Below are 11,889 nucleotides of genomic sequence, written 5' to 3'. Positions count from 1 at the left end.
CTAATTTTATCAAGCTTGAAGTAAGGCCTTTTTTGTTTGTGGGAATTGAACTGGAATAGGAATTAACAAATTCCTTAAGAAAATAATTCTTAGTTGTAAAATGGGAATATGATATTTCATTAAAATAGGTGGATTTGGAATTGGCGACTCCAATTCCCATTTTCCTTTTCAATATTGGATCAAAATATCATGTCCATTGTCCCAAATCCATTGTTAACAAGAATACTAATACAAATTTGTAGAAAATGGTTGATTCTGCAACCCACTTGAGCCTTTCTCTAGGTAGTCCGATCTGGATGCAATTTCCCATGGTTATATTTTACTCGACATAGAAAAGTGGCAATTTAGTGGACCTCTACAACTGTGATGTTTGGAACACAATATGATGATTTTTAACTCAATTATACGAAAGTGATGTAGGAGCATCTTGCATGGGAAAATTATTGAAAAAAAAAATTTAAAAAATGGAGGAGAGAGAAAGTGATGAAAATTAGAGGAGAAATAATAAAAAAAATAAAAAAGGGAAAAAGGAGAAAAGAAAGGAAAAGGGGATTTCTATTTTTGAGGTGCATAGGTGGCATAATAGAAAAAATAAAAAATAAATGGTTGTCATTCCATTTATCGAGGTGTGTGGGTAGAATTCTAGAAAGTTATGAATATTGTAGAAAGTTGTGGATATTGTAGAAGGTTATGGAAGTTGTAGAAAGTTGTGGATATTGTGTAGGTGGAATTCTAGAAGGTTGTGGATAAGTCATGTATTGGGTGGTAAGTGCCTATTTAAGCAAGACATATGAGCATTTCTAATCAAGCTCGAGAAGAAGGTGAAAGCTCGAGGAGTAGAAGCTCAAGAAGGAGAAGCTTGAGAAGTGGAAGCTTGAGAAGTGGAAGCTTGAGAAGGAGAAGCTCGAGAAGGAGAAGCTCGAGAAGGAGAAGTTGTGGAAGGTGAAGCTTGGAAAACTTGGAAGGCTTCAAGGTGTGAAAGAGAAAGAGGAAGTGAAGAGTGAGTTTTCCTGAGTTTGTGGACAGGGCGCCGAATGTGAGGCAGTTTACAGCAGGATTGTGATGGAGTTGTGAGTGTAGACAGAGTGCTGAATGTGAGGCAGTTTACACTTGGATCTTGGATAAGGTTGGAGAAGAGCTAGTGATTGCGGTTTAGAAACAAGGAGGTTGCTTGGTGGCTTGCGAGCACAAAGTTGAGATCTCAGAGGTTTCTACCAGAGTTTGGATCTGGACTAGCTTGGGTTTGGATTAGACCTTGAGAGATCTTGTAGAAATGTTATTGTAATCGCTATTGGATTGTCAAGTATAATAAAATTGCTTGGAAAGTATTTTGTCATCTCTTTGTTTCCTTATTGTTGCATTCTTGGTTGTGAGTTGGTAAGGGTGGTGTGGAACTTCGTTAGTGGTATCAGAGCGTACCTTCATTAGTGGTATCAGAGCGTACCATCATCAAAAAGGAGGACTCCTACCTACAATAATAAAAAACCTATATGACACATATGACAATATGGACTAAGCCAAGATTTTTTGTGAAACATTTGAAAGGCTAGTTGTACATATAAAACCCTTATCTTGTCTGAGCAAATTGGCCATATAAAATTTTTGTGTTTCCAATAGTAGATGGGATCAGTTAATTCAATCCATAAACTGTGAAAGGAGATGAAAATAGTTTTTGCTAGGCTCTATAATTCATTGAATCATATTTAAGAACGAGTAGGGAAGATTCAAGGACATGATATTTGCACTACTTTGATGAAATTTGACTTTGTGGAAGGAATTTTTGAGTTCCACTATGTGTTTGTTTGAAGTGAACCTTATTTCTAGTTGCTCTTTATTGCTTTTAAATTACATGATTGAAATTGATTTAAATTTGGTCAGTGAAAGAAGGGAATCATAGTCTAACAAGATTTATTGTTTGCATAGGTTCAATAGGAAAACTTGTTGTTGAGTTAAAAAAAATAAAGAACTATCATGCCCAAATATTTAAAGAAAAACACACAAACAATTTAAAAAAAAGGAAAAAACTAAGTTAACTACACATTTATACTTGATTGAGTTAGAAACTAGGTTAACAACTAAATGAATTTTTACATGTTTCGAGGTTGAACACCTAAATTAAAATGTGATTAGGTTTAGGTGTAGTTAGTGTTACTATTTAGATGTCATGATCTTGTTGTTCACACCCATACAGGGTTGAAGAGTTTCATTTTCACTTCTAGGTCTAAATATCACACTTCAAGGTTTTTAACTTGTAAGGTCCATCAACAAAAGTCAGCTATATGATTATGAACAATCAATACAAGGAGTCAAATAATAATTAGCATCAAGTTCCAACAATAGCTCCCTTACTGAGATCTTAATTTAAAATAATGAAATCAACTCAACGTAGGACCTAGTGTTAAAGGAGACATGTCATGATGTCATTCTCTAGGCCCAAATCTCTTATGCGAATATCATTTATTAAGACATACCTTAATAGGTTTAATAAACCTATTATGACACCCCACGTGTCATTGTTACAAGAAACATATATTATAAGAATTTAAAACAAACTATTATTAGTGTTTCAACAATATAGCTTGTATATTAAAATAAGACACCCATAAAATAAATTCTTTAAAATCTCAAATTTACATTAATATATATTATTAATAATATATAAACATATATAATAATTATTATATAGTATAAAATATATAATACTACTCAACTTAACAAATTAAAAAATATATAAAATAACATATAAAATAAAATATATTTTATATTAATTAATACCTACATTAATTACTAAATATTATATATCATATATACTAAATAGCATATATAATTTGCCCAAGATTGTGTTAAGATTAAAAACCATCTTAGTTGGGCACCAAAGATTAGAGATGGATAGGTATCCTTGGTGTAGCCCTTACATGAATATCTCAAAGTAATTTAACCAACTTTAGCACTTGATTTTTATTTATGAATTTATGGATTTTCTCTTGAGAATTTCTTGTGAAAAAAAACTAAAAATTAAACTTGGCCATGATCAAGTTGTTAGAATGAAATAAAGTTTGCTCCATAATAAAAAAAGAAACTTATCTCCTTTTAACTTTAATTTTAAAATTAAATAGTATATGAGGAAAAATTTGGAATAACCGAAAATATATCTCTTATTAACATTAATCTTCCATAAAATCAACTAAATTGTTTAATCATATAACTTACACATAGACATAGAAAATCTATCAAAAGAAACTAACATATTTATTTTGACAGTAAAAGTTCTAAACAAATTTTTCTCCAAGACCAAGTGTGTAACTTATTCTTATCATATTAGCTTGTCTTATTAGAATCTCTTCTCTATTTGCTCCTTTGTTAGCAAGATTATCTACTTCTTTATCACCTTCACTATAAATATGTTTTATGATTGTTTCTTCAAATTGATTAACGATGGCTAGAACATATTCAAGTTTCCAGAATATTTATTCTTTTGCGACAATATTTTCGTATTTAGCAAGAAGTTATTTTTCTTTGATATGTTTTTCATTATCCATTCTTAGCCTAATGATTTCTTTGTTTAAGTTTTCTAATTCTTCTTCATTCTCTATTTTTTCTTTAAATATGTTATTAAAATGTTCTTTATTCTATTTGTTTATTTTTTCTTTTCATGATTTCAATTTGGATATGAAACAAAAAATCCTTGATCCCTCAAATTTCTCTTCATGCCACAATTGATATATATTATTATGAAATTCTTTATCTAGAAACCATACTTTTTCACACTTAAATGGATTTCTTAATGATTTTTGCGACTCACCTATTTCTTGTCTAACCAAATGGTGATGTGATCCTACATTTCAGAGAATGATCATATTGAAATGATGATTAAAATATATTAAAATTTATTTAAATATAAATCTAACGAATCTTTCTACTATTTTACAGAACCCAACTTGTCTATTATTATATGTGAAGACCCCATTAGATGTTGGAATGTCAATAATGTTATCTTTTGTGAACCATGGTTTGGAATCTAACATAACCTGGTTAATGGTCTTGGTTCCACCTTCTTTTTCTCCCGAATCTACAATTGAATTAAAATATGCCCCAGAAAAACATTTTCTTGTGGATTTAACTTTCAATAATTGCTAATCTCATTCCAAATTTCTTTCTTATTTGTTGTTGGAGATGGTCCATACGTATTAATAAGTAGGAATTGAATTTCTCTTTTGAATCTTTGTTTCCACATTTTGGATGTTCTAATCCTTGCAATTTTTCTATGATACCAAGTTCCTCTAGATTTTTACTAGCATTCTGCACACTTCTACCAATAGATTCATCTTCTCTTTTATTTGTATATTCTTTTTCTAGTTCTTTTACAATTTTGTTACTAAGTCCTCTATCATCCTCGTACATATCACTACCTATTATTTTCTTAATTTGATTATTTGCCCAATTTATCTTATCCATATCTTTCTGAAATGCTTATGTGTCCTGGATCAAGAACTCCTCCCAATTTTGGATTTTCCTACTTTATTCCTATCTAGATTATCCAAATTCCAAATATTGGAAAACTCTTCCTGAATTTTCAGATTCTCTTACAAATGTCTCTACCTCAATAGGAATATATTAGAAAACTCCTACTCTTTTTTCTACTTTTTCTCGAAAGGATGGAATAAAAACTTTATCATACTCTTTTCTTGTTATTATATCCAGATGTTTATCTACCCATGCTCTTTGGTGAATGTCTAAGGTTATTTTTTTATCTGACATTGATACACTATATTCCTTGGTCTTTTCTATATTATCCTCTAGATCCTCATCTTCAAATTCCTCCTTATCCATTTCCATGATTTTTTCAATTAACCAACTTTTATCCTTTGTCACTTCTTCACTTTTTTCATTTTCTAATTCAAAATCGAGGTCCTAAAATAAGTCTTTTTTATCTAAGTCAACTTCATATAAAAAATATTTTGAAACCATGTCAGAGTTATGTTTATCTTGGAGTATTACTGTATTATTTTTCACTATATCGATGATATAATATATTATTTTGGAATCTTTTTCCCTATTATCCCGATGCTTGGGAGAAGCCATTTCATCAGTTATTTATTTAGTATGATCTATAACTCTATCTTTGGAATGAAAATGTTCACTATTAGACAATCTCCTTTGAATGAGCCTGCTATCCATGGATGTTATATGTGTTTGAACTATTAGATTCCCTTCGTGAGCTTCCTCCCATAGAATTATTTGATTTGTTAAATCATTTTGAATGAGAATTAAATCATGAGTAATTATTTTATAAAGTTTTAGATTTCCTTTAATGTCTTCAATAAACAATTATTGACTTCTGCATTGGTCAGACTGTTGAAGTTTATTGATATTTTATTTCAAGCTAGTGATTCCATCTTTCTCAAATCCATTATCATTAGGATTTTCCTTTATTATTGTAGTAACATTTTTGAATTTTTTTTGATCTCCCTCTTGGGATTTGTTCTTTATATTATTAGGGTTGAGTGAGTTATCATAGTGTTAGTTAATAGTTTGTCTTCCTTGATATATTGGTTTATACCTTGACTCTTTACTTGCCCAAAGGCTTATGGAATACACAAAAATTAACAACATAATGGGTCAATGTAGTAATCTATCAAAGACCCCTGAATTGAAAGGTACAAATCCTTTATAAGTGCAAGATATGCAATGAATTTGTCTTTCAGGTTTTGGGGGTATGCTCTTAACCAGAAAGAAGAAGAGGAAAAAATCAATTTTCTCAACACTTTAAACAACTTAGTCAAAGAAAGAGGGATTACCTCACAAGATGAAATATACTCAAACTAACAATGAAGAGAAATAGAAACATGTAGGATTAACTATGATAATAAGAAGAAATGAAAGATAGTGAAAAAAGTTATTCCTGGATTGTAGAGTTAGCCAATGTTTTGACAATACCCGAATTGTCTATTCCTCAACTACTCCCACACGAACTTCTAGCTTCCTTATGTAAAGAACTAAACTAAACACACAGACTATGATGAGAAAAATACATGTTTATGCTAAAGAAAGTAAAGCATACAATCTATTGAACGAAGGAAATAAAGCCAAGTTCATTCACATTCATTCAACTTTCAACATGAACATATACATTCCATAAACTCCACCTAAACTAACTGAACAACAAAACTTAAAATGGACTTAGAGTCTCACACTATAGTCCTAGCTATAGGGGTTTGCCCAAAGTAAATTTTGTTGATATAATTTATATCTTAAAAGATTACATTTATAGGCCTTCTCAAAATGGCCGATTACATTGGATGATTGCTCAACAGAGCATCTCTGAATGAAATAATATAAAAATAGGACAAGCTTGAATCATTATCTATTATAGAGATATAAAAAAGTCAAGAATGATGACAAAAGAAGGAAGAGGGGAAGAATGACAGATGTCTGGAGAAGCATCGAAATCATTATGCCTTCTTAGAAGTAACTGATTTAGCCCTATATGCTTTCATAGCTTTAGTTACTTTATCTAGCTCTTCGACACCTAGAATGAGGATATTGCCAACTCTGATCATCCAATAATCACACATTTATGTAAGTTCATCAATTTTGGCCACCCTCGAGTGGAACTTCTCCATTTCCCTCTTTATGACTGCATCAGTTGTTGACAATTCCTGGATTTTGGAAACTTGGAAGTTGAGTGGGTCAATGACTTCATCAATAAATGCCAAAAATTTGGATTTCATTCTTTCAATGTCCACCAACTTGCCATTAATGGACACAAAGGACTCTATGTGCAAGATCTCCAAATACTAAAACTTGTCAATGGTCTTTTGCACCAGGTCATGCACATTCTTGAGTTCACTTATAGATTTCACAAAGTTTTCTATGAAAAATTCCAAGGATTGCTTCCAATGGAATATTGGCTCCTGGCTAGTATTTAGAATCTTATGAGCAATGGCCACTTTGGTCTTCACATCCGTCACTTCCTGTAAAAGGGCCAATTGCTTTGTTAGCTTGTCCATTTCCTTCTATATGGTTTTTTGATGATTTGAGGCAGCCTTTCTGAGCTTGTGAGCATCTAGTACCAATCTTCCTAGATTATCAACTAGTGGGGGAACCTAAGCCTTTATCTAATCTACCCTAGCTCGACCTACTTGCCCGAATTGTCTTTCTTGCTGTAGCGTAAGTAGTAAGTTCTTATTATCTTTTGCATTTGGGTCAAATTGACTTGAAGAAGTACTCCCAAGTGTAGACTTTATGTACTCTACTAGTTCTCTATTGGAGGTTTTCAATATCTCCTTCTCTGCTCTTAGCTCCTCCAACTTGTCCTTAATCTTTTCATTGGTTGACTTCCACATATTCACCATAGAATCATAAATTAGAATGCCAAGATCCAATGTTTTGATTTGGAAATCATCTTTTGAGAGCTCGTGAAATCTTTTTTCTTTATGAGGCTCTATAATATTAACTAGCATATGGCCAGTTGTCGAATCTGTAGACAATACCATGCTTATCTTTTGCTTCTTAGCCTTCTTTGATGGTCGAGAGGAGGTCACTTGTGTAATTAATTCTTTTGATGGGGTTACATCCTCGTATCTCCTCTTCTTCCTATTAATGGTCTCTTCGAGCCAAGACTCTATTGAGAGTACATTGATAACTTATTGAAGTGCAGATGGGTCAAACAATTTCCTTAGAATCAACAGAGTTGGCTTGCTCTGGGAAGTAAGAGGGAATGCAGTGACCTTGGTTACCGAAAGGGATAATGTATCCCCTTGTTGAGATGCTTCCTATTCCTGGCCATCCATGGGATTGGTGTCGCCATCCAAATTGATGACTTGGATAGGGGAGGATGGCTTAGCCACAAATTTCTCTTGTTCCTTCTCCTTAACCTTGTTATCTTCCTTTTCTCTAGTCTTCCCTATGTTTTGAAGAGGGTCCGCTTTGCAAGTGGGAGTGAATGGCACATTATTTTTGGGAGACTGCACTCCTCCTTGGCTAATAGATTGAGATGGACCTATAGATACTGATATTGTGGCTATTGTGATTGTCACTACACAGATGATTGGGTGTATCTAGATGATACTCCATCTATTGAACTTGTATTTCTAGTCCTCTTCTTCCTTACTCGAGTCCACTCCACCCACTTGTCTGTTCTCTTGATAATTCCTCACATGAAAACCTCCACTGTGTTGATGATTGGTTCTAAAGGTGGGGTAGATAGGATAGATGTTCCTTTGATCTTCTCCAAAGATGTGGGGTGCATGTAGGCTCCATCATCTACAAGATCATAAACATCCACAAAATCATTATATAAGTTTATTTCCTCAATAGTAGCTATGAGAAAAATCTCTCTTGAGTTTGGAACTCATTGAGACACCCAAACCATAAGTCTTCAATATTTAGGATATGCTTGTAGGTGTATTTTAATTTCAGACGATCCTTCACAAAATTCACTAGTTCATATTGAGGCCTGAGCACCTCATAGTCTAACAAGTTGATCTTGATTTCAAAACTCTTCACTAGGTTTTGAGCATTTGATCTAGAGGCACATGGATACAAGCCTACCATAATAGGGAATAGAATCTTGACAATCTTCTTTACATTCGAACATAGGGCGTTCACTTTTAGAAATTTTCAACATAGTTCAACTAGAACTAACTTGTCCTCTGGATATCTAGGAAATATTTTGGGAAATCCATCACAGACTCCTATTCACAAATAGGAGAAGCTGGAGAACTGGATTAATGAGCATCCAATCTGACTTATAGCCAAAATAGCCTTGGGTGAGACCCTTCTTTCTAGACATCCTTGCAATTGCTAACACAATCTCTTTATAAAAGCATCATTGATAGGAACGTACTCCTCATAGCTTCTATGCAGTTGAAAATGTGGGTAAAAGTCTTAGACTTTGGTGCACTCATCATAATTTGGAATGCTAGGGAGACCAGGCCACAAATGGTATGTCGCCAAAGCATAAACCATATATGAGGACATATAATTTTTTTTGAATCCTTTGCCAAAATTTAACCATGAAGTGAGCTCATCATAGATGATTTGTGCCCAATCAATCTTCATATCCTTATCATAGATTGCTTGTACTAGGAAGAAGTGGTGCTCCAAAAATTCCAAAATTTCCTCTTTTCCCTTTAGTCTAAGGAGGAATGCAAGAATATCCAAGATTTCTCACTTTAGGTTTGTGCCAAACAAAGTTTTTGGCATTTTGCTCTTCTTTGAGAAGGCAAACTGGAACTAGGTCCTCTGCATGTCCTCCCATCTGAGGGTCTTTTTCTCATTAAAAATGGACGTGAAGGACCCAAGATCAATCTCACAATATTGCTCTTGTATAAGGATGACAAATGTTGACTGCATCAATGCCTTGTTAGTCAACAAGAGAATGACTTATTTGGAAACAAAATCTGATTTGTTTTTGGATTGTATCTCTCAATGAACTCCTTTACTAACTTAGATGCATGAACTACCATTGGAAAGCTGATTGCCTCTACCAATCCACTCTCTTTGAGTTTTAGAGAAATTGGGTGAATGGGTTGGGAATTTAGCCTCCTATATAGATCACCCAAATCATAGAACTTGAAGGATGTATCTATAAGCTCTTTTAAATCAATCTCAAAGCCAATTAATCTTTCATAACCAACAACTTTGATTTCCATTTGCTATGATTTCACAAGATGTAGTTCGTGATAAATAGTCGTTAAATAAATTGGTAGAAACCAATTTCTTGCAAATCTGATGAAATATCTTTAAGGGATTAGAATTTTGGCACCACATGAATGAAACTAAGTTTGGCCAATGATTATAATGGATAGATTTGCATTTAATTTCTTAAGCAATGACTATTTAGACTTTCTATTTATTTGCACTTAGAATATTGAGTGCTTGAAAGCATTCTTACTTTACTTGAAGTAAAGTGATATGACTAAAAGTCATTGAACAACATAACTAAATAGCTTTATGGGAATCACATCATGGGGAGTAATCCTTTTTCTAGTTTGCACACTTCACTCTTCCATTCTTTGTCCAACACATTTAACACTGCTTTCCTTCAGAATGGGTTCGCATCTCCAACATTAACTTCTTCGGAATTATCTTTTGGGCATCTCCAAAAGATATTCAAATTTTGGGTAACTTGACTTTGAATTCTCAAAATCTCAGGAAAAGAAGCCCATGTGGTTACCCTTGGGTGGAGAACTCCTTTCTTAGTAGCAATTTCTAGACTGAGGCACAACAAATAGTATTCAATCTTTTAACTTTGATCTGATGGGCTTGAAGAAAGATCATGAGCACACCTTATTATGATACTTTGAATATTATGCTTACACTATTTGATCATTCAAACTGAGATTTGGCTCAATATCATACAACCATGAAAATAGAACAAAATGAAAAACTTTCCATTAATATACAACAGTAAAACTAAAATTTGCATTCCCTAGCAGCACTTGATCTTCTCTCCATAGATCTGAAAGAGACCTGCCCTGGCATCTATCCATAACATCATAAATCCTTGGGCATTGTTAAAATCATATTCACAACCATTTTAGTCACTTTCTAAGGCTTCCACCTTCAGATTCATAGTTGGTGAAGTTCACTTAATGGGAGAACTAGCTTAGGAGCTTAGAATCTGTGAGATATTCAATATTTAGGGAAAGATTATAGATACACTAGTACATTTGACCCCATTTTTAGACCAATTTTTTTGACCATCTATTAAAATGTTTTAGATTGGTCGGTATATGCAAGAAAAAATATCTTCTTTTTAAAAAATGAAGCCCATGTTGGTCGAAATTTCGACCAACATTGGCTTCATATGTTAAAATGAAAAAAGTCAGTTTCCCTCTTTCATTGTTATGAGAAACTTGTATGTGCCAGAAGACTTCAGAATCTCCTATAGCAGTGGATGTGGGAAAGAACAGTCACTGTGTGTATTTTTTGCATCTTCCTCCTTATAGTCGGATGCATTTACTTAGCCAGGGCTGACGTTATCTTCCACTACCTCTTTTCTTCACAAAGCAAGGTAGGATTCTTGACGTTATTCATAGACAAGGCTAAATTATTTTCTTCTTGCATAATTTCTTATTGCAATATCTTCCACTATGTCTTTGAACATTTGACTTAGATGTATAACATATTTTTGAGTGTTTCTGGAATCTGGGCATTAAGCGACAGAGAATTGCTCAATATGCACAGCTAGTTGTTCAAATTATTTTCTTAGTTTGGAAAGAAATAAAATAAATCTAGATCTTAATCATCCTTAATCATATGCCCTTGAATATTAAGACAATAAATTACTTTCCTTACTCTCTCTAGCCATTCTCATACTTGAGTAGAAAAAGTTATACATCATTTCAATTGTTATTTTTGTCCTAGTTAACAATTTTTTTAAATAATATAATTTGCATATCAGATTTATGTATCTGACAAAGTATTTTCTTCACACATAATCAATATTTCTTCAGCTATAATTTTCTTCCCTTTGAAAATTAATTAAATTATTTACTGATAGTCACTAGCTTTGGTAAGGACTTGATGTAGTCACTGTATAATAATCTAATCACTGAATCTTGTTTTAGAATCTCCTTCAAATATAATCTTCTAGTCTTACTAACAGATCAAACTCTTTATTATGGTTTATGGAAATAATCGTTCAGATATCTATGGATGGAACTATTAGTTACTGACTCTTCCTTTGATATTTACTTGCATACTTGTAATGGTGGTAGTTTATACCTGTAATGTCCTTGCTCTATATATATTCTAAGAATAAGGGACTATTCACTCATGATTTGATTATAAGAGAATACTTCTAAACCAAAACTCTACTTATACCACGGTATCAATTGATAGTTGATGACACTTATTGGGGAAATGTTGATCTTGATTAAT

The sequence above is a fragment of the Cupressus sempervirens genome, chromosome 9 (genome assembly GCF_028749045.1).
Source record: "Cupressus sempervirens isolate cs-2001-9-10 chromosome 9, ASM2874904v1, whole genome shotgun sequence".
NCBI classification, from domain to species: Eukaryota; Viridiplantae; Streptophyta; class Pinopsida; order Cupressales; family Cupressaceae; genus Cupressus; species Cupressus sempervirens.
The sequence above is the reverse complement of the archived record's forward strand: the minus strand, read 5'-3'. Positions refer to the sequence as shown.